The sequence below is a fragment of the Nyctibius grandis genome, chromosome 5 (genome assembly GCF_013368605.1).
Source record: "Nyctibius grandis isolate bNycGra1 chromosome 5, bNycGra1.pri, whole genome shotgun sequence".
NCBI lineage: Eukaryota > Metazoa > Chordata > Aves > Nyctibiiformes > Nyctibiidae > Nyctibius > Nyctibius grandis.
This window is the reverse complement of record NC_090662.1, coordinates 83,049,792-83,072,786: the sequence shown is the minus strand read 5'-3', so window position 1 is coordinate 83,072,786 and position 22,995 is coordinate 83,049,792. Positions and strand designations below refer to the sequence as shown.

Below are 22,995 nucleotides of genomic sequence, written 5' to 3'. Positions count from 1 at the left end.
CATTTCCTGTGGGCTGATGAAAACCTTGTAGCTCAAGCTAAGGTCATTTTTTTTTTCCCCACGCTGCAGCACTCAAACTAACACAGGGTTTTCAGTCACTCACATTTCTAATGGTTCTATATAGCCATAAAGTTGAATATTCAGGTTTACTATAATCTTTAGGGAAGACCACAGGTAGCCCATATTAAAGGAAGGTATTTTTAATCATACAACTGGCTTCTTCGGTGGAGAACAGTGTTTTTAAATACCTCAGTGAAACACGTAGGCACATTTTGCAGATGCGTCACTTAGGAAACAGCTGTGTTGTTTTGGTGGTTCACAGTCAAAAGCTGTATTTTTCCATCTCAGGAAATATGGGGCTGCAATATTAATTAATGAAATACTGACGTGCATTGAATGGAAGCATATTTAAACCCTTAAATTAAGGTGAAACAAGATACTCTTCCTGAATCTGAAGGTTACATTAAGGAGCTACTGTTCTTTACTTCAGGAGAGAACCAATTCAGAGACCTCATTTGGACCAAATCTAGCCCCGAGACTGTCTCTAACAGATATTTGTTTCCAAAGACTAAAGCACTGTTAGAAACGGTAAATAACAACATGTCAGCATACTCTACCTTCTATTATTCTTGAGAGATACAAATGATTATGCTTGGCAGAAACTAGTAAGACTGATTGGGGCAGGGGAAGGTAGTTGTATGGGTGGACCCAGACGAACCTGTGCACTCTTCCAAGTATTAATTATTCTGCCACTTTTTTGAGATGTAAATTAAAAAAAAAAAAATAATGGGAAGTGATGGTTTACTTATCATGGAGAAAGTAAGAGAAAGCACAAACGAAAACAGGCCTTCCTATATAGTGTCTCAGAAGGGTATTATTGAAGATGATAGAGGAAAAGACTCCAAGACCTAGTAAAATAACTCAGTTTCTCAGACCACAATGCTCTCATATTATACTTAATTTAAAACAGTGCAGAGGCATCAAGTTTCCACGCAGAACTCCTTAGGGCTGAACAGATTATTCTCTACTAGACAAAAACACCAGCTTTCTAGGATAGCCACTCAACGCACGTACAGTAACAGAAATATCATGTAACATCAGAAATGTTTTGCTAGTATAGCTTTTGTTCAAGGGACCAGCGTAAGCTCATACAGAACTGTACCCCAGGACCCTTGCTAAAACAAAAATTAAATAACCACCCCATAACTGTTGGCTTAGTTCAGAGCTGTGAAACAGCTCTAAACAGTAGTTTCAATTATTACCAGTTCTCTCTGCAGCCATTACCCCCTCACTGCAACAGCCCTGCTGACAAAAACAGGGTCAAATCATCATGCAACATTCCTCAATTCTCAAAATGCATTCAAGGGTAGTTTAATATTTGGGGAAAACACTATCAATGTAAAAATTGCTAATAAAGATAGCCTTACAACTTAAAAGCAACGTTTTCAAGCTGTGATTACTGTCAGATAAACTTTATACGTTACTTTAGCAGTGTCATTTCTGGAACTGATGCAGATTTTATAGACCTCTGCAGAACACAATTCATAAATGTAGAAAGAAAACAACAGGCACACTTAGCTTCAACTATCCTTCTTTCCCGTAAGTTAAATAACCAATTATTCTTTAGGCACAATAAAGGATCTGTTCAAATGTTTCAAAATCAATGCAACACTGTAACAGTGGAAAACACCATGTGACAGTATTTCATATTTCAGAATAAATAAGATTAATTCAGATTTTAAAGCAAACTGAATCCAGCTTCTAAAGAACAGTTAGGAGCATTTAAATTGTTTGCTTGTGTTAAAGGTGGAGGAGAAGTTGCTTAATACTTAGTTTCATTAACATGGCCACTGAAAAAAGAATCTCCTGAATTCTGTTTAAACAGATTTTCAGCTCAGTGAATCTGAGATAAACTTTAGCCAGGACTCCTCATTTTCTAGGCAATTTAATTTTCTGGTCCTGAAATGGTAATTACTGCAACAAGGACAGAAGACCTTTAGTTACCACTTAGTAATCTACACAACATGGGCTGCTGACCTCGTAGAATCAAATATTCCCTAAAAACACCTTTTTTTAAAATAAATATAACAAACTGGTTCCTTACCATGTACTAAACTCATCAGTCAAAGCTACCTAGAAGTATCACTCTTAAGTATTAAGATCACAGATCTCATTTTACACCCTTCATTGTACACATAATTTGACAAGCTAAGCTAGAAGTTCAGGGTTGGTTTTTTTTTTTCGGCGGGGGGGATGGGGGAGTGTTTTTAAAATCACATACAGTACACTTAAACCTACTTACACCTAACACAATTGGAAAATCTAAAGTTTTCAGTGTGCAAAACAAGGTGCTGCTTTAAAACAAGCATATGAGACCAAGGTTAGGCAAAAAAAAAAAAGGGTGGAAGTTTTTCTTTCGTTCTCAAGATTTCACTAATCTTATTATGGCTTTAGAAAAAAAAAAAAACCACACACAACAGAGTAGCCAGTCTATCTTATGATTTTCAGAGATCTGGATACACATTACTTGACCTTAATCTCTCAAACACACGGATCACTCAAATGTCGAATCCCTAAATGCAATAATGTGAAATGAATGCTTAATTTGGTCAACTAGTCTCAAAAAGACTAGTCTTTTCCATCCTCCTCTCGCTTTTCAGGAAAAGGAAAGCTTTTCATGCCATTTTCAACTAATGCTTGACTGAAGTACAAGTAGGTCAGCCATCTACTCTACAATCTAAATTGGACTGAAGTTCAAGGAAACTGGGACAAGAGGCGCCATTAGGTACCAGCTCTTGCACTTGCAATTACTACTGTGTTTTTTCATTTAATAAGGCTGTGCCATCACTGACTATGGAGTATTTGAACAGCAGCCTTTAACCTGCATCTCAGCAACAATTAAAAGACAGAAAGAAGAGCGGTAAAATAATACAAAGTTCAATTTAGTGCCCTCTCAAGTTTGGAGTCTGAAAAACCCTAGTGTTGAAAATTCACGTATGCAAGACTACTTTTTAAAATACATACAGTCCAGATCCAAACTGGATCAGAGTGTTGAAGCAAAGTCTTAGTAAAAGCACCTAATACACAACTTCCTTTTTTTGTCAAACATGCTGCTGAGTAACTTCAGCATTTTAAATGGTTCCACAATGATTCTCAAAACCAGAATCAATTGCTACTAGAGGCAAAAGTATACACCTTTTTTGCTTTATGAGCTAACTTAATCTAAATTCATATGTCAGTAACCTCTACACTCACAAACTAGTGGTATGATGGTCATAACCTGAGAAAAGCAGTCACAAATAGCTTCAGAATAAAGTGATCACATTTCTTAAGCTATTTAATTTACTGCAAATCATTCTACACATTGTAATCAAACTGAAAAACTGCATAACATTAGACTCCAGAAAGTCTAGAGTCATTACATTCAAATGCAACATCCCATTTTAAATTAAAATAGAATTCAACTGGTATTTTTGCATGATGCATAGTAATGTAAAGTAATCAGAATAGAAAAGGTTAGTACCCTGGAAAAAAATCATTCTGGAAAAAATCATTCTGGAATTAAAATATCAAACTTGCACACACTCAAAAGGAATGGCTTAAGCCACATTTCTAAAATGTACTTTGTGCATAATCCATATATATATGGTTTATATGCACACACACATATAAAACCAGCTAAGAATGGAAAATAATTCTCCTTAGTACTACAGAGTTTTTGTGCCATTAGCCTAAAGCTATGTTTAACACATGGGGAATTTTCAGCAATCTTATAAAAGGTGCTACCAGGGTTCACCTTCAACTCAAGATTTTACTAATGAGCTAGTGATCTTGTGCTTATGAATTCAGCTTGAATGTCTGAATAGATTACACGCCATATTTGTCTTCCAGGATTTGAATGCACCGTATTTGACTTGAAAGCTAGGATGGTATCACCACACTTATTTCCAAGCATGGGTGTGAGGCGGTGGGACAATGACATATAGACAAAACTGCACTATGACACTATGGAGGCAGGGCTCTGTGTCACTGGTCACACCAATATCTCAGCCAATGTTCTAGAATAGTTTGTGGTTACTGAAATGAGTCACTGGTCTACATATGACTATGGTTACAAAGCCATATCTCCATATGGCTCGTCAGTTAAGAGGCTGAGCAGCAAAGGAATCAAAAAAGAAAACGATTGAATGGTTCAACAGCTGAAACAGCTGCAAGTTGAAAGCCTCAATTATGCAGAAATGCCTTAAAGATGTCACTGAAAATAAGATTTCTATTTGAGCAAATATTCTGCAAGAATAAGAACACCAAGCCATGTGCTTAGTCAATGAATAATAAACTTCGCATTTAACTACCTTTACCATATGGTAGTGGGAAGAATAAGAGGTATATAAGATTTTAAGATACTGCAGGAAAAAGCTTAGACAAGTAAAGATAATGAAGTGTGATAAAAACTGATCTACAAAATATATTATTTATAATATTTACAAGTAACATATAATGATCTTTTTCATAACCATACTCTTCAATGTCACAGGTCAAGTCAAGACCATTTCAGCTGAGAACACCTGTGAAACTTAAGAACAGGCATTTTCCACTTCTGGTTCTGAAGGCTTAAAGCCTTAACGTAATCATGGCGCTAGAAAAAGTAAGCCTGCATCTAGGAAATCTCCTGAAACCTCTTCATTTCTTGTTTCCGCACACCATTTTTAGATTTTCATGACTTCAAAATACAATAGCTTTAACGGAGGGGCAGGCGTTCTCCCTTTAGTTCCTAGCATAAATCAGAGGCAAAGTGTGATCTGCCCAAATAGCAAAGCATACCAAATCCAGAAGACTTCAGATTGACAAAAGCCCTACTAGACCCACAAAGCTAACATCAGGTCTACTAAAAAAATAGCACACGTGGTAACTCCTCAGTCATTCATTGTAAGTGTTCTTGGGAAGGCCACAAGTTTCTTTTCACACAATCAAGCTATGTCTCTGACCACTGTTGTTTTAAAGAGCCATCAACTGTCCTTAAGGTACCTTAAGGTACAAAGCACTCAAAAGAACAAAGTAATTTCAAATATATATTTTTAAATATACTTGGGGGATGTATATTTTGATTTATAAAGGTTATTTCACAACATGCAAAGAAGTGTTTCAGACATATGTATAATTCAAAAAAAACACTAAAAGCATGAAAGAGATTGAGTTTAGCTGTAAGGTTTTTCTTGCCATTGAGTATTAACAACCTTTGGTACAACTACAGCTGTAAGGTTTTTCTTGCCATTGAGTATTAACAACCTTTGGTACAACTATTTGAAGGCTACACACACACACATATTCCTGTAGCGAAGTTTGTTTCTTTCCTTTTGTAACAAGGAGGCTATCCTCACAGCAGAAGTAGGAATACTAATATTTCTGTTTAACTTGGAATTCATTTTGTACCAAAAGAACTTTTATAACTCTCCATATCTGAAAGATAAAATAATAGCTGCTTCACTGAGGCAAAATGTGTATATTTCATGCATCAGAGCCATCCAAAAAAATAAAAACAGGTATTATACGTAAAACATAATTGTATTTTACCACATCTAAAAAACCAACATTAGTAAAGAGTGTGCTATACAGAGTATTCAAGAGCTTAATAACCTTAAGTTGATTCCTTAGACGATGTGCATTGATTTTGTACCTTGCAACTTAGAAAACTGAGAATGAAATCATGTCCAACTCTTAACACCTTCAGACAAATTGCCTACTTTTTCCCCTCATAACTGCTACAAGGAATTTGAATATTCAGGATGTTTCATAGGAAGAGAAACAATTTTATTACCTAGTTTACATTTGCCACACTCTTAAAAAGCCCGTAGCTATAATTCCAACCCAAAATGCCAATTTGAAAACAAAGGTGGTGAATGTTTACTGATCCCTTCCCGGACTGGTAACACTTCAGAGCATTGGAAACACTTTTCTCCATTTGACTCAGACAAGCAATGAGCTAGTTAACTGTGACAGAGGACAGTCTACCAGACTTTGTTTTCAATAGGAAAAAAATCCCTTTCCTTTCAGCTTCCCAGAAAATAAAGGTAAAATCTATTCACATTTTTAAAACTAGATTTTATGGGAAGTCAATGCAATAATTTATTAGATTGGCAAAAGATGACAATTATAGTGAGGGTCACATGGATCCTGACAACAAGATCAAGTCCTTGGAGTTGATGAGGCTGGACTACTCAATATGTCAAGTAGGTCTTCAAAGAGTGTTCAATAGCCATACTTTGCTACAGTAACCAAATCCCGTAAGAAATACTTCAGCTTAGTATTTGTCAATTTATAATGACCACGGAATCACAGACCAGCCCAGCTTGGAAGGGACCTCGCAAGATCATCTGGTCCAATCTTTCATGGGAAAGGGAGCCTAGATGAGATTATCTAGCACCCTGTCCAGTCGCATCTTGAAAACCTCCAGTGATGGGGACTCTACAATCAGTATCTAGCAATTCACAAGATGTCTTTCGGAAGTTGAACGATTGAAGATAACAACTAGATCACAATCACAAGAGCACCATTCTCACAGTCAGTTACATTTCATTTGCTTGTTTACCTCCTGCACACACATACAATTGTAGTCTATTTTTCTTCTTTCTTATGCTAAAGTAGAAGGCTACACAGTTGAATCTTGCAGCCAAAGCCATTAACTAATCCTTTAACTACAAATTCTAATACCTGAAGAAAAATTTCATGGTAACATAACATTTTTCTGGTACAACACAGAAAATTTAAGCTATACCTAATTCATGTAGAGATATGGGTTTTCAGTCCATTTTGTGTAACATAAATTGCAAATACATAAGTAACTAAATCCTTGAAAGAACACTCATTTGGTACACATGTACTCAACAAAATAGTCTTTGTCCTGGGCTTATTACGTCCTGGTATAACTACCTGTTTCTTATCACATGAATACACTTTTATTGTATCATCCATTGGCATGAGGCTTGTTCTCTTTATTACTCCCTCCCCCCAGTATTGGCATTGTTATCTCATGTTACCCTCACACAATTACTAAATATTCAATTATCTGATCTTGTGCTTAATGCTGCTCTGAGAGCATAGGCAATCCAATATTACAATTCTCAATGCAAATCACAAGAATGTGAAGAGAGTCAGTAATGATAAATGCCCAACTACATTCCCAAAAAAAACAAAGTTCTAAACCCAAAATATTTCAGTCTTGCATTTCTACCACTGGCACCTAAAACTCCTTCCAAAGGAAGGCAACTATTCTTTCAGAAATGTTTATGTGTTTATTCTTATTTTTATACAAATTGAAGAATTCTAATTACACCAAACCAGTGTAAGTCTAGCCAACATTTTGTTAGAATACAGTATCCACCTTTGAGAGCTTTTCGTAAAAGAATCTACAGTAGTTGACACACAAATCTTCTGTTAGTCTTCATTCTGAGGCTCCAAATAATAATGTCTGGTACTAACTGGAACACTTTAGAATTGCAACATAAGAAGTGTTACGGGATACCAGAAGAGTCCTAAGTGTTTTTTCTAAGTTCTCCCTGATTGCTTGTATGAGAATATATGAACTTTATCCCTACAGTATTCCTCAAATAAAGAAGTTTCTAAAGATATCCTTTTCAACCTAAAAGTAGTGCAGCATCAAAGAATGCCATTTGAACGGATTTAGTACTGACTCACAGCTTTGACCAAGTCCTAGCAAAATTAACATTGAAATTAGTTTTACTAACTCCACATGATTCCAATTGACAGATGTAAATCAAAATGCAACACCACTGTCCATTTTCTAGTGTCTGGGAAAGGTAGAAGTCAATAGAAGCTAGCACCAAGTCATGTAAGTAGAAGGAAGGAGGAAAAAAAGTCATACTAACAACACTGACACAAAATAATCAGAATACAATGCTATAGAAACAGTTCTTTTACCTACGTGAAAAACTTGGGACTCAAGGTCCAAGATAGACAAGAACACATCCAGCACTTTTGCCTATAAGATAAGGGCACTGAAAGCTTATCCAAATTCTGAAAATCTCTAAACTTACCTTTTACAGTGTTTCAATAGTAATATTCCAAGAATATATTCCAAAATTTCAGGATCTGGATGCAAGTTACCATCTGAATTCCTTCACCGTAACACAGATAATCAGTAATTCTACATCAAGTTTTAAATTCTAGACAAAACCAGAAGAAATCCAATAACAAACTGTTAGTGGGTTTTCAAGTAGGTAAGTTCTTGCTTACTTCAATATTTAAGTGTCAGTAGGCTAGCTTTAGACAAAACTTCAAGGTGTTTCATTTTCATTTTATGCATTTGACACACCTATGCCAAATCTCTACTTGTCTTTCACCCAAGAGGAAGAATATTTTTTTTTCTCCTTAAAACAGAAAAAACATTCATAAAGAATGTTAGCCAACTGGGAAGCAAGATTTTAACAAGTCTTTTTAAGCTTATGTAGTTAGATTTCCAGCAACTCTTTTAGTATTCATAGCTACATAAAGCAGTTAAGTACTTGAAATTGGGCAATGGTGAAATACACAGAAGACATGACTTTCACTCCTTCCTCTTTTAGGGCAGATACTATAGCCAGATTGAGATTTTTCACAATACTCCAAATTTGAGCATGCATGCTGGCTCTGGTGAAAATGCCTAGGTGCAATATGCTATTCTTTGCACATTCCAAGAATTCTCATGGGCCAACATAGCTGCGTAACTAGAGAAAGTAGCTCAAATTTAACTCAAAGATTCATGTGATACATTTTTCCTTGACAAATTCAAAAGACATTTTTAGCGAAGCATGGTTATAAAATCTCAGCTTTAAAAAGCCAATTTGTACAACAGCTTTTCATGGTATTTTTTCCTACCTAATAAATTGCATTTCAGTGAGCATTCTAGCCAAATTAGACACTTTACACATCCCTGAATATTAATAATCTCGTAGAAACTTTATAAACTTCACAGTTGAACTACTAACATCATTCACAACTCAGACAAGTATCTCGAAAGATATACTAGTACAGCATTATTCATTCAAAAAATGTAGTATTTTATCCATATGTATGAAATGTGAAATAAACACTGCAAATGCAAAAAACACATAAAATGTGCACAACTGAAATACCTTTAGATGTACTTGAAACATCAAAACCTATTCAATTTTTCCCATATTTCCTTACTGTGCAGTCAGCTCTCTTGGAAATGCCATAAAAACTGCTAAAATTATTACAGTAAAACTAGTAATTTTGTTCTGTAATAAACTGGTAGGCATTACACGCTAAATTTAGCACAGTTTGTCCTTAATTACACAAAGGAAAGTGTTTCTGTAATACTTAATAACATGTAGAAGCAAATATGCTTCCTATCTAGCCTGTTTTGCAAGAAAGGGGAGGAGGGCAAAAAGGGCAGAAATGTCAAAGATCTCCAACTGCAGTTTTGGTTTCTTTACAGGGCTAGTAAAAAAACGCAGGTAACTGGATCCTTAGAGAAAGTTAGACAACTTCATATTTTATTAGACTAATCAAAGTCTAAAGCAAAAAAGCTATAGGTTGTCTTGAATGACCCTAAAATAAAACAAATATACATTAATTCTGGTTTTATCTATTTGCACATATCAATTACTTAACTGCTACTGACTTGACAATGATTAAAATTGCATAGCACAGATTTTACTCATGACACCCATACAGAATCACAGAATCAATCAGGTTGGAAGAGACCTCAGGGATCATCGAGTCCAACCGTTGCCCTTACACCACCCTGTCAACTAGACCATGGCACTAAGTGCCATGTCCAGTCTTTTCTTAAACACATCCAGAGATGGTGACTCCACCACCTCCCTGGGCAGCCTGTTCCAATGTCTAATGACCCTTTCTGAAAAGAAATTCTTCCTGATGTCCAACCTGAACCTCCCCTGGCGAAGCTTGAGGCTGTGTCCTCTTGTCCTATCGCTAGTTGCCCGGGAGAAGAGGCCAACTCCCACTTCACTACAACCTCCCTTCAGGTAGTTGTAGACTGCAATAAGGTCACCTCGGAGCCTCCTCTTCTCCAGGCTAAACAACCCCAGCTCCCTCAGCCGTTCCTCATAGGTCAGACCCTCCAGACCCTTCACCAGCTTGGTCGCCCTCCTCTGGACTCGCTCCAACACCTCAACATCTTTCTTGAAGTGCAGGGCCCAAAACTGGACACAGTATTCAAGATGCGGCCTCACCAGTGCTGAGTACAGAGGGACGATCACTTCCCTAGACGGGCTGGCTACGCTATTCCTAATAGAGGCCAGGATGCCATTGGCCTTCTTGGCCACCTGGGCACACTGCTGGCTCATGTTTAGCCGGCTGTCGATCAGCACCCCCAGGTCTCTTTCCGCCAGGCCGCTTTCTAACCACTCTTCCCCCAGCCTGTAGAGCTGCATGGGGTTGTTGTGGCCGAAGTGTAAGACCCGGCACTTGTTCTTGTTGAACCTCATGCCGTTGGTCTCGGCCCATCTATCTAACCTGTCCAGATCCCTCTGTAGGGCCTTCCTACCCTCCAGCAGATCGACACTCCCACCCAGCTTGGTGTCATCTGCAAATTTGCTGAGGGTGCACTCAATCCCTACATCTAGATCATCTATAAAGATAGATGTTATAAAGATCTATAAAGATCTATAAAGAAGATACAACTCACAGGACTTACATTCTACCAGAAACTATGTAATAGCCTGATCTAAACCAAGTGCTAAAAATACAGTAGTTAGATACAGACTAGTCCCACATATTGTTCTCTGATACAGGGTACTACAAGCCAAAGCAGAAGCAGCTGCTTATACACTACTTTCAACAAAAGATTTCTTAGCCAAATTCAAACCAATTTTAAGGTTCACCTACAGATCCTTTAAAACTATATGCATTGTCCTTTCATCTCCTCAAATTTGTGTTTAGGAACATAAATAATGAATTCGGTCCTACCTCAATGAACAGACAAGACATTCATGATATCCAGTGAATGAACTTTCACCTTTCTCAGTGCAGTGAACAATTAAACAAAGAAAAGCACAGTGTTCTGCAATACCGCTCAGTCTGCTTTCTTGGAAGGATGTTCTCTGCTAGCCGATCTGTGAACCTGCTTCAAAAAAAAACATCAGGTGAAACAGCACTTTGCTGAGAATAGCTAAGAAAGCAGACTGTGCAGTATCATAGAACAGAAGTAACAGGAGGATCCAACTAATTCTATTCAATTCTTTTTGTGGAAGGGAAAAAAAAAAAACCATGTAAAACAACAGCACGCAGCATAAGGTAGGGAAGCAGTTTTTCCAGTTTAGGAAATAAGAGAGCTGGCATGGGTTCCATGTATACCTATATTTTTCCCCTCAAAAAACCCCACTTGATTCTTTCCACAAGATTGACTTAATTTTGGAAATTAAATATTGAGTTGGAATTCAAAGCTAATTCTTCAAAAACTGGTTTAACAATAAAGTGTTAACTGATTAATTTAAATCTTCTGCTAGGAGTTTCAAAAAAATATTTAGCATTCACTTTTTTTTTAATAAGTACAGTATTTCATTACATAAGAATATATATGAGTGTTACATATTAGAAACATCTAAGTTACTTACAACTGAGTATTTTAGAAGTCAAAAGGCAAAGACTTTTAGATCCTTTCTACTTGGAACTTGTTCAACTTTGAAAAGTATTTCAATTCTGTCTTCTGGTCCTTCTACACTAAAATATTTTAAGCAAAAAAATCAAGAAAAAACCAGCAACTTTTATCTTTAAATTTATGAAATGGGTATCATTTGAAACTTATTACCTATTCAGCCATGCATTTAAAATTGGTAAAAATCAAGAAACATAAGTTTAAGTGAATCTTCAATTCCTTTAACTATAAATAGTTTAAGGGTACAGTCTCTAGGCAATAAGTGTTAAATCTTTCTCAGTTGTATTTAAGCAGCTCATGTAGCACAGCTTCAGCTGCTAGGATGAGCAACACTGTTGTATTTACATACACTACATTTTCCTTACTTTATTACATCCTGACCATCTTTGGCATACATGGGATTATAAAAGCACTTATACAAAGACTTGTTTACATCCAACATTCACTTTACAGCTCAACTTTATAGAAATTACTCACTGTACTGCTCATCTCAATACCTAGGTCTGATCACTTTATTATGGTATAAATTTGTTCCACTGACAAAGATTATCCGGTCTTCTCCCACATCCCCAGTGACCCCTCCTGACCCACCCCTATGCCATCGATTCTATTCATGAAGCCAGGTGCTAAGCTTTATCCAGCTGAAAATTACTCTGCCAAAAATAAAAAGTTCCTTGCTGGACCAGAGAACCAACTCCAGTCACAGCAGAGCCACATAAACAGAGCCAACACACAGCACGTAGCAAAAACAAATAGCTGGGCACCATGGAAAGAACCCGATTTCCCATTTTAGTAGCAACACAGACTGTCATTGGTTTTGAAGTTACTTGCCTCATCACTTGAGAAGAAGTGGCAACAAGCTTCTGAGTTAGTTTAACAAGTTACAAGATGTTATGCTAACAAAAGGAATAAGCAAGTACACATACAACACAAAAGATACTCTTCGGAAAGTCTGAGACCCCGAAAGACAGACAAAAAGATATTTTCATCGTTGATGTGTAAGTGGTAGGCACACAAGTAAAAGATTAGACTTTTGCATTTAGGAAAGTAAATCAAGCCCATTTAATGTCACTGAAACCTCACTGTACAAGTCCCATGACTAAGAAATTAGTAAGTGGTTATAACGTAGGTAGAGAGGATTAAGTGGTCAAGAAAGGAGTGGTGACACTTCTGCAATACTATTCATTACTCATTTGAATTATTAACAACTTTAAAGAACACTAACACTCCACAGACATTCTGGAACGTCTTCCAATAGCTCGTGCTCCACATGGGAACTAACTGGTATCTGCCAACAACCACTAAAGCACGCTAAACAACACAGCGCAGTCAGCTCCCTCTGCAGCAAGCTGCTGTGTGAAGGAGAATGCCGCATTACCGTGGGGCCCTTTGGTCCCACTAACCTACATTCCATGTGTCACTTCCCCAAATCTAAAACTGACATGGAATTTAACATACATTATAGGTGACAATGTCCTAACTCAAAGAGCACATCGCATTCAACATGAAGGAACTCTGTGTACCTTAAAAGAGAATGGATGACAGAACTAGAAGTAGTGACTACCTGCATACCAGTCCTGAGTTGACTCAGACCATTTCCAGCTTCAACTGAGAAAACTCAAATTCGGCAATCTGACAAAATAATATTACTTTATCATGCAAGAATCACAGGGAATCCCACAAGATTTTTTTAATAGCTGTTCCCAAAGCCACATTAGAAGAAAAAAACACAGTAGCTACAGAAATAGGTATACCTGAGGTGGAAAAGAGAGGAAGCTCATGGTAACAAATGTAACAAAAGCTAAGAATGATGAAAGACAGCAGAAAGAACACACAAATAGTTGTAGTGGTAGACCTCAAATATATTTAAAGCTCCTTTATTGTCCTTATTATAACCACCTTAGCAACAATGCTATCATTCATAAGGTATCAACATTTTAATGTAGTAACAGAGGCAGAAGATCTATGAATGCTGACAAATAATCCTATCTGAGTTATATGGTTATTAGTTCTCAAATTAGAAATCAAAAGGGCTTAGGAGTCCAAACAAGCATGTCCAAATTAGTTTTTGTTCAAGAATTTTAAAATGTCATTTGGAAGGCTCTAAGTCATGAACTTTTAAGAAGTTCTAATTAAAGAAGTCAATTAAAATAGAACAAACAAGATTCCACTTGAGCATAACAAGTTGATAATTATTATTACATAGGCAAAAAGAAAAATAAATACAACCAACTTCTTAACAGCATCCTCTTTTTATGAGGTCAACATCCTGAGTGATAATGACTATGCTGAGGACATAAGTTTCAACACAGCATTCAACTTGCTATCACAAGGTATTCGGGTTAAGATACAGACTGATACAAGCTCAGTCTGATATTACATTTATTTAAAGCTCTCAAAATACAGAGTCAAGAAATATTACAAAGCAGGATGTATCCACTGAGCTATTGCTAAGCTATTTACCATTATTATCGGTGACCTCAAAAAAATCAGGAAGCATGACTGATCTACTGCACAGCCGGTTTAAGAAAAAGCCTGAGAAAATAGTAAATAACAGAGAATCCAGTGCTGATAAACCTATTTGGATTGTTTGTCAAAATGAGCACAAGCTAAAGATGCTAATTTGGAATTCACATTGGACTGTACTAAGACAAAGTTTAATTTTCCTATCCCATAAAGACAGCCTAATATTTTAGGCATCAAGTTTGAAGAATTCTGAAATGGAGAACACTGAGTTGAATATGCTCAATGAATTGTAGAATATAAACAAAGTGCTGTGAGGTAGGCAGTTAGAAGGATGTATTATCTGACCATACATAGGAGAAGAGTACTGTTTCAGACAGCAGGACTAATTAGCCAGCTGGGTTGTGGTGGACTCTGCATCCATTCTTTCTAAATGGGCAGTTTTCTTTGTGGCTATATCAAATTCCAACAGGGATTTATTAACAGAAGTCCTATGGCTTGTCTTCTTCAGACAAGAACAGATGATTACAAATTGTTCCTTCCTGGATTAAAATCTATTAATCATTCTTTTGCATTTGTACCATGTACTATTAGCAACTGGATAATCAAACTACTTTAACATTTTAAGAGCAGCAGCAATTAAAATTCATTTATATGAAAGATCACCTCTTTAGGTGTCTACAGAATGTCAATGCGTGATCCACAGATTAAAAAGTGCCTATTCATTAAAGCCATCTCCCAAACATGATCCTGAGGATAAATCCAAAATTGCAAGAAAAGAATATAAGGAAGAAACAGAAGAATAGGAAGTTAGTTCTAAATTTGCAAATAAATTTACCTATTCTGCAGACAACATGAGTGGTGCACATCTCGTTACAACACCTTAAAAAAAAAAAATCTGAGTCAAATCATTGCATGTATTAAACCAAAAGGCCTGACTTCTGGTATTAATACAACTGCCATCAAATTCATTGTTAGGCCATGTACTAGGCTTGTGTGGCAAGGTTTTGGTAGCAGGGGAGCTACAGAGGTGGCTTTCTGTGAGAAGCTGCTAGAAGCTTCCCCTATGTCCGACAGAGCCAATCCCAGCTGGCTCCAAGACGGACCCACCGCTGGCCAAGGCTGAGTCCATCAGCGATGGTGGTAGCACCTCTGGGATAACATATTTAAGCAGAGGGAAAAGTTGCTGCACAACAGCAGTTGGGAAAGAGAAGTAAGAATATGTGAGAGGAACAGCCATGCAGACACCAAGGTCAGTGAAGAAGGAGGGGGAGGAGCTGCTGGAGCAGCCCATGGAGGTTAACGGTGGAGCAGATTCCACCTGCAGCCCATGGAGGACTCCACACCCGAGCAGGTGGATGTGTCCGAAGAAGGCTGTGACCCTGTGGAAAGCCCACACTGGAGCAGGCTCCTGGCAGGACCTGTAACCCTGTGGAGAGAGGAGCCCACGCTGGAGCAGGTTTGCTGGCAGGACTTGTGACCCCATGGGGGACCCACACTGGAGCAGTCTGCTCCTGAAGGACTGTACCCACGGAAGGGACCCACGCTGGAGCAGTTCCTGAAGAATTGCAGCCCGTGGGAAGGACTCACGTTGAAGAAGTTGGTGGAGGACTGTCTCCTGTGGGAGGGACCCCACTCTGGAGCAGGGGAAGAGTGTGAGGAGTCCTCCCCGTGATGAGGAAGGAGCAGCAGAGACAACATGTGATGAACCGACTGCAACCCCCATCCCCCATTTCCCTGCGCTGTTCAGTGGGCGGAGGTAGAGAAAAATCGGGAGTGAAGTTGAGCCTGGGAAAAACTGATGGGTGGGAGGGAAGGTGTTTTAAAATTTGGCTTTATTTCTCATTACTCTACCCCGATTTGATTGGCAATAAAGTAAGTTAATTTCCCCAAGTTGAGTCTGTTTTGCCCATGACAGTAATTTGTGAGTGATCTCTCCCTGTCCTTATCTTGACCCACAAGCCTTTCGTTACATTTTCTCTCCTCTGTTCAGTTGATAAGGGCAGAGTGATAGAGCAGCTTTGGTGGGCACCTGGCATCCAGCCAAGGTCAACCCACCACAGGCCATCAATGATACAGTAACAGCATACAACTTGTTTCACTTATCTTTCCATTTAGGACTCTGTTTCCTTATGACAGCATGAAAGATTCTTTGGGAATTGGCACTACAAATCATAGGTTATTGGTTGATCATACTTTATCCATATGTACTGGTTGTTCCTACTTTCAACTGAACCAGCTTTCAAAAAAGACAAAAACCTCAACCCAAAGCAAGAAAGACTCGCAGCCCTAGAAGTTTTCTGGGCCAAAAAAACGGCTAGTAGAAAGCAGAACGGCACTAAAATATACTAAACTTGGTGTAAACCAATGGAAACACTAGTGGCCTACCATAATAGTGGACCAATATAAATAATCAATAAGATGGCAATACTCCCATCTGTGGCCGTAAGAGCTTCTAAGGAATTTAATTGCCCCAAGAGGAACAGCTAACCACTCAATTTACTTCTCACTGTATTTGAATGACACAAGACTGACAGCATTCTTTATGTTTAACACACAAAGATTAAAGAAGAGTTGTTTAAAGGAAATGGTTACCCAGTTTCAGTTCTCACACGTAAAACAGAGCACTCATGTTTTGGAATGGAACCATCACCTCAACGCAACAAGAACTTGGGAATAATTCCATTCAGTTAAGTTCACCCTAGAGCTTAACCAAGCTGCTCAATGGCTCCTACAAGTTAAGCACAATTGTATGCTGACCAGATATTAGATTACTTAGACTGGTTAGATTATTTCAGGTAAACAACAAAACAAGAAAAGAGTTTTGAAGCTTTTAACTGTAACTACTAAGGGACAGAGAGAACCTAAAGACTTTAGGGAAAAAAGCTTATAATAATGTTATTCAAGGACTGTGGAAGTAAGCATGCCAACAAATTGATGTTATATACATGCAGTTCCATTAAATACAAAGAGTTGCTTTAACATACCTAGACCTGTTTGTTACAGATTTATCATTTCTCCTGGCAAGAAAGCAGCAGTTCCACTCAGCAGTGAGCCAGGTATCTGTCAATTTGCCAAGAAAGCCTCTATTAAGGGAGAGGATCAGAGGTGCAAGTCAAACTAAAAAGATGTCCTATTTGTCCTATGACTCATGGCAGATAATTTATTGAAATCTGTACTTCACATTACCCCTTTTAAGGACACATTAAGCATATTCACCCCACACCATTTATTTGACCTATTAAGTCAGAAATTAAAAAAAAAAAACAACACATAAGCTTAAAAGATTACTGAAGTATGGCTGTGCATCTGCTATTGAGAACAAATAAAATTCTTATTTCAATATTCACCTACCATTACTATGCTAAGAAGTTCTGTGCACGTTGGTTTTGGAACCCAGAACCCTTGGCTATGCTCAGAAAGCAGAGTTCGAGGTGCCAGGTACAAGAACTCTGCCAGTGCTTTCAGAGCTCAGTCAATACACACCTTTTGTTGTTACAATCACCAGCTGGCAATGCATCAGTCTGATACACGGGAGAGATTAACTTATTATCATACATAAAAATCAGATTTATGAGTGCTATTTGTGCTACTCATGTACAAAGACACAATAATAACAAGACAGAATATCACACTTCTGCAAAAAGACACTTCACAATGAAGATTACAGAAACACCACAGTCATACAGTTTAATATTAGTAAACAACCCACTACTTCATAATCAAAAGCTAAGAGCTTGCAAGTACATCACGATTCTGTAATACATATATCACAACAGGCATGAGAAGATATTTAACACACATACTTGTGAACTCCTCCAAGTTCACAGTGTCACTTAAAACCTGTCTGGCACCCATTCTCAGGGTATCTACTAGTTTATGTCAAAAGATTACATAAAACCCAGCCTTTTTGGTTTCAGTAAAACTGTTTGAAACAAATATTTAATAAAACAATTTGACAGACTGCTCTTATCCTCACCATTTTTGCTGTTATATTGTAGTCTGGTTTGTTATTCACTGGTCTAGAATATATGATAAAAGGCAAAGAAGCTTGTTTAAAATTTTAGGTCTGTAGATGCCTTGGAATTCTTAACTTAAAGCAGCATCCTACAGAAGCAAAAAAGGGTTAATAACATGCATTGGCCCAAAAACAAACACTGCAAGACACAGGTTTCCAACACTGTCAAAATATTTACATCATGTTGTGTAAGCCAGAACAGTTTTTAAATATTTGCATATTCTAAAAAGTTGAACCAAACCACATCACTTAAAGCCTCAGAGCCATTTTCTTTTTGCTTCAGAGCTCATTACTGTGCAGTGCTACAATGTCCACGCTAGCTCTATCCCTATTTACTAATTAGGGCTGGGTACCTTCTCAAATATTGACACATCCTGTCCACCAAGATTCACAGGACTCCACCAATGCACACCAGTTCCCAGTGGCTCAAGCAGAATCAGTTGCACTTCAAGGAGCACACATCAAGGCAGATTCTAGACCAACACCATTAGAGAAATTTTGACTGTTCCTTTGCCCCAAGCAAGGTACCTTGCAGGATAGCACATAAAGGAATGACATTCAAGTCTCGTGACAAATTTGACTATGACTGTAGACTGGGAACCAACCCTGGGACACAACAGCCTTTTTACTATCGACTTCAGGTTATTCTCAACCCCAGTGACCCAACTAGCCAGGTAACATTCATATTACGCACAGCGTTCTAGTCAACCACAGACTCAGAATACTTAGCTCGGTTTATCTCAGTACAGTTACACCACTGTTATTTCCTGCTTTCTTCCTTTTCATGAGAACAATTCATCATTACATTAAGTCAAGACAAAAATCAATGACTAGGTTTAATTGAAAGAAACAATGCCACTTCTTGAAGTTTTATGGATTAAGACAAAATTTGAATTAAATCCTATGTTACGAAAAAGTTGTTCATGTTGTGCATGTTTAAACAAATCTATTAAAAAAAAAAAAAAAACACCTTCAAACTGCATCTACTGTTCTCCTGGCTGATTCTACGAGAAGATACAACATTTTCCAAGACCTGCTACTCCCACACTGAGAAAACCATGCACTGTCTCAGAAGCAGAAAGCTACCTTTCAGCTAGTTTGTATTACTCCCACGGATTCATACAAGCACAGGCAATTCTAGACCAGCAGCAACACTAAGCATTTTATCCTTTGCCACTCCTGTGACAAGCACAGAAGTCTCTTGTCCCGCATTTACAGGTTACTGATTCAAGTCACAGTAACCTTTAGGCTCATTTTAACCACAATCAGGGAAGCACAGAATTGACTTAAGAGCATCTTTAAGCGCATAGCTCGCTCAGCTCCAGAGAAGGAGAAGGTACCTATATGCTGTATAAACAGACCAGGAGAACAAAACTTCTCATCCCTAACACTAAATCATCCAAACATGTCACCTGGTAAAAATAACAGGTTCACAATATTGATTCTCAGACCAACATTCAAGTGCCCCAACACAACAAAAGAAAGCAGACATCTACCCATTAGAAAAATATATCATCTAGGTATTTTTGGAAAATATTACTTACAAACAGTCATAGATCAAAATGTTGCCCAGAATATCACTGCACAGTCAGAAAGCCATGTTACTATAATGGTATTTCAAATACTAAAGGAATAAAAAAGAAAAATTAGAAAAATACAACTAAATATATACTACAAAGTAAAATGACGTTTTTGTTACAGAGATGACTTGTGGAATATAGAAAATCTCATGAACATGACAGTTAAAAAAAAAGTTAAAGAACACTTAAGACCACCCACAAAGACGCATACAGCTAACATCAAGCCCAGCAATTGTAAATGCCATCTAATTTGTCAGCTTGATATTAACTACTGCATCCACTCGCAGCACACCATCTTCAAAATGAGAGAAAAAACACTCAGATAAAAAAAAATAATTCCAAAACAGTTTTGCCTATCAACCATTAATAAACTATTTCATCCCTAACTGCAATTGTGCTATGTACCTTCCTTTTAACACTGATATTGTTGCTTGATGTGTGGTATGCAGTTTAACCCCCCCAGGGCAGTTCTTAATGTTTACTCTAGTATGGCACTGCACAACACATAGACCTGAGCCAAAGAAACTGACTCTAGAACTGTAAACTATGCACCAAGGGCAGTCTGGAGCACTTGAACACTAATAGCCATGCCAAGGTTAACATTACAGAGGACAAGGTAGCACCTGCACTCCTCTCCTGCTTATACCATACCTAAGCTGTGGTACAGTATGATCAGAGATCTTTAAAATGATGTTGCATTGTGCTAATTAAACATGCCCCGTGCACTAATACATGCTACCATTTAAGTTGATTCTGTCATAATTGGCAGAATATAACTTATCTTTGAAGGCAAATTGCAAGTTTGATGAAATATAATTTCAGGCAGGTACTGGTATGAAAGAGTAAGCACATTAGCCCTTGGTGCTAATACCCTTAATAGTTAAAAACACAATTAAGAAGTTTTGCCCATCTGAAATACAGCTGGCAAACTGTTTTAGCTACCTCTCACCTTTAAGCAGAAATAGAAGTCTTCCCTCCCCCCACCCAAGAAAGCAATGAAGCAATGTTTTTGTATGGGTCTCATCACAGATATAAGAATAATCTTTTTGTTGCACTAAAACCAGAATGAAAACTCAGTTGCTTACATAATGCAGTCTTCACTATGACAATTATAATAATGCACTGCTAATGTTTCTACCTTTTCAAAGCAGTGGAAAGCTTCTGTCTTTAAAGAAGGGCTGAACAAACTCTGAAATTAAATCACATTAGCAGAAGGGAAAAAATCCCCCCTGTAGCAAGAGAAAACAGTCTTATGGCAACCATTCAAGCAGTCTGTTGTGAGGTCGTGGAGTGCAACAGAAGAAAACAAAAGTGTCTAGCACATCCGAAGGCTCATTTTTTACTGCAGTCTGGGTCATGTACAAAAGATCAAACTTACTGAAATGTGAGCAATGGTGTACTTGTTTTAAATTATCCTAACTAATCTATGGTTTTAATCAAGAATGGCTACCAAGAAAACTGGACATTTAAAACTGCAAGATTACATTTAGTTTTCAGACATTCAGTTTACAAAGGACAGCCTATGTCACTCGCACCTTTCTGGCTTCCCTTACTGCTAGGGCAAAAGGATGAAGCCTCAGAAGACTGAGTCTATCAGCTTCTGAGTCATTCCAACCAGAGACAGCCAAGCAGCCGGGAAAAATGGATACAGCAAGCCAGGCAGACACTGTAGATGCCCAGTCTTTCTCTAACCAGGTAGCCTCAATGCACATAAAGAGACTTCTGTCTCTCACACAGACGTTTCAGTTTGGGAGATGAGGAGATTCTTTCCACAAGCCAATAAGGGAAAGTCAAGAGAGAAGGTGGCAATGGCAAGACCAAGAAGCTTGACTTAGCTGTGTCATTACCGGTACTTAGGACGCTGTGAGCCATTTAAAACCTCACTCTCCCTCGTCGAAACACCTCCTCCCACCAAATCAGCATCTTTACCTGCTATCAGCCAGGACGCCGGGATTTCAAAGCCGGGAGGAAAAATCCAACGGCTCAATTTTGGGTCTCCCTCCTCGCCCTCTTTTCCTCCCCTCCCTTCCCAAAACCAAAACCGTCACCACCACCGAGTGGGTCACTAAACTTCCCCGAGCAGCGAGCTCTTCCCTCCTACAGGAACGGAGCCTCCCCACGGCCAGTGTCGTCATTCCTCTCCAGCCCCGGCCCTGCCCTTCCCCGCCAGCCTCCGTGCAAGGAGAGCTTCACCTTCCCCGCGCCCGCCGGAGAGGAAGCCCCGACACCACCGCGGGGCTCGCCGGCCTGCACCCTCCCCAGCGCCCCGCCACCCCGCGCCCCCATCGCGCCCGCTGCCCCTCCGCGCCGCCGTCGCGCCTCGGCACTGTCACTCCCGTCCGCCCGCCCCCGCCTCACCGCAGGGTCACAGACCCCCCAGCACCCACCGGGGCCTTCACGGCACGACACCCGCCCTGCCCTGCCCTGCCCTGCCCCGCCCCGCCCCGCGCGGCCCGACCCCGCCACAGGGTACCGGCAGCGCCGGCCGCCGTCAGCCCAGGCGCGACGGCTGAACCAACGGCCCTCCCCGCGCCCGCCGGTGGGACCTCGCCGGTGGGATCCCGCCGCCCGCCATTCCGCGCCCCCTCCCCGCCCCGCAAAGGCTCCGACAGGGTCTAAACCCCGGCCTCCGCCTCAAGCCTCTCCCTGAAGCCAGGGCCCAAGACGACGGCGGCGCCGCCCTCACCTGAAGAGCCGGGAACTGCCCGTCTCCCGTGCCTGCCAGCGGCGAAGAACAGAGAGGGCTGACGAGACGGCGAAAGAGCGCGGAGGAACGCGAGAGAAGCCCCAGCGCGCCGCTCCCCGCCGCACCGACTGCTGCTGCCGCCCCCCGCGCGCGCCCGCCCGCCTCCCCCGCCCCTCCGATTGGCGGACGCCCAGCCGCCTCTCGATTGGGCAAAGGCGAAGAGCAGACTCCCGCCCCGCCGCTGCCCATTGGCTTTCCGCGACTGCCAATTAACGCTGCTTCCTCGTCGGGGGCTGGAAGGGGCCGTGGGGGCAAAGGTAGCCGGCGGGAGGCGGGGGCGCGGGACGGTGATGGGCGCGGCCCCGCGGCCGGCGTGAGGTCTCCAGCGGCTGCCGGAGGCCGTTAGCACCGAGGGCGCCTCGGCGTGTCCCGCGGCCTGTCCCCGCGCTGGTCCTGCGGGCCGAGCCCCCGGCTCGGGGGGCACTTCATGAGGGGGCTCCGGCCGCTGCGGCGCGGCGGGGTCCGCGTCTGCGTCCGGCGGTGCCAGCGGGTTCCACCCCGCGCCTGCCGGGCAGCCTGCCCCCCCGACCGGCTCGCCGAGAGGGCAGCC

General features: G+C 40.0%; 1 protein-coding gene across 5 annotated transcripts in view; it reads right to left on the bottom strand.

The window, feature by feature from the left end:
• PACSIN2 (protein kinase C and casein kinase substrate in neurons 2) overlaps positions 1-22,525 on the bottom strand; it is a 65,664-nt gene extending 43,139 nt beyond the window's left edge. For 3 of the 5 annotated variants that reach the window (XM_068401559.1, XM_068401563.1, XM_068401564.1), the window contains exon 1: positions 22,386-22,525. The gene's annotated coding sequence lies outside the window, so the exon portion shown is untranslated. Of the gene's footprint in view, positions 1-19,663; positions 19,744-21,628; positions 21,688-22,385 lie in introns of those variants that run through there. The other 2 variants (XM_068401560.1, XM_068401562.1) reach the window with 2 other exon arrangements.
• Between the last annotated feature and the right edge of the window lie 470 nt (positions 22,526-22,995).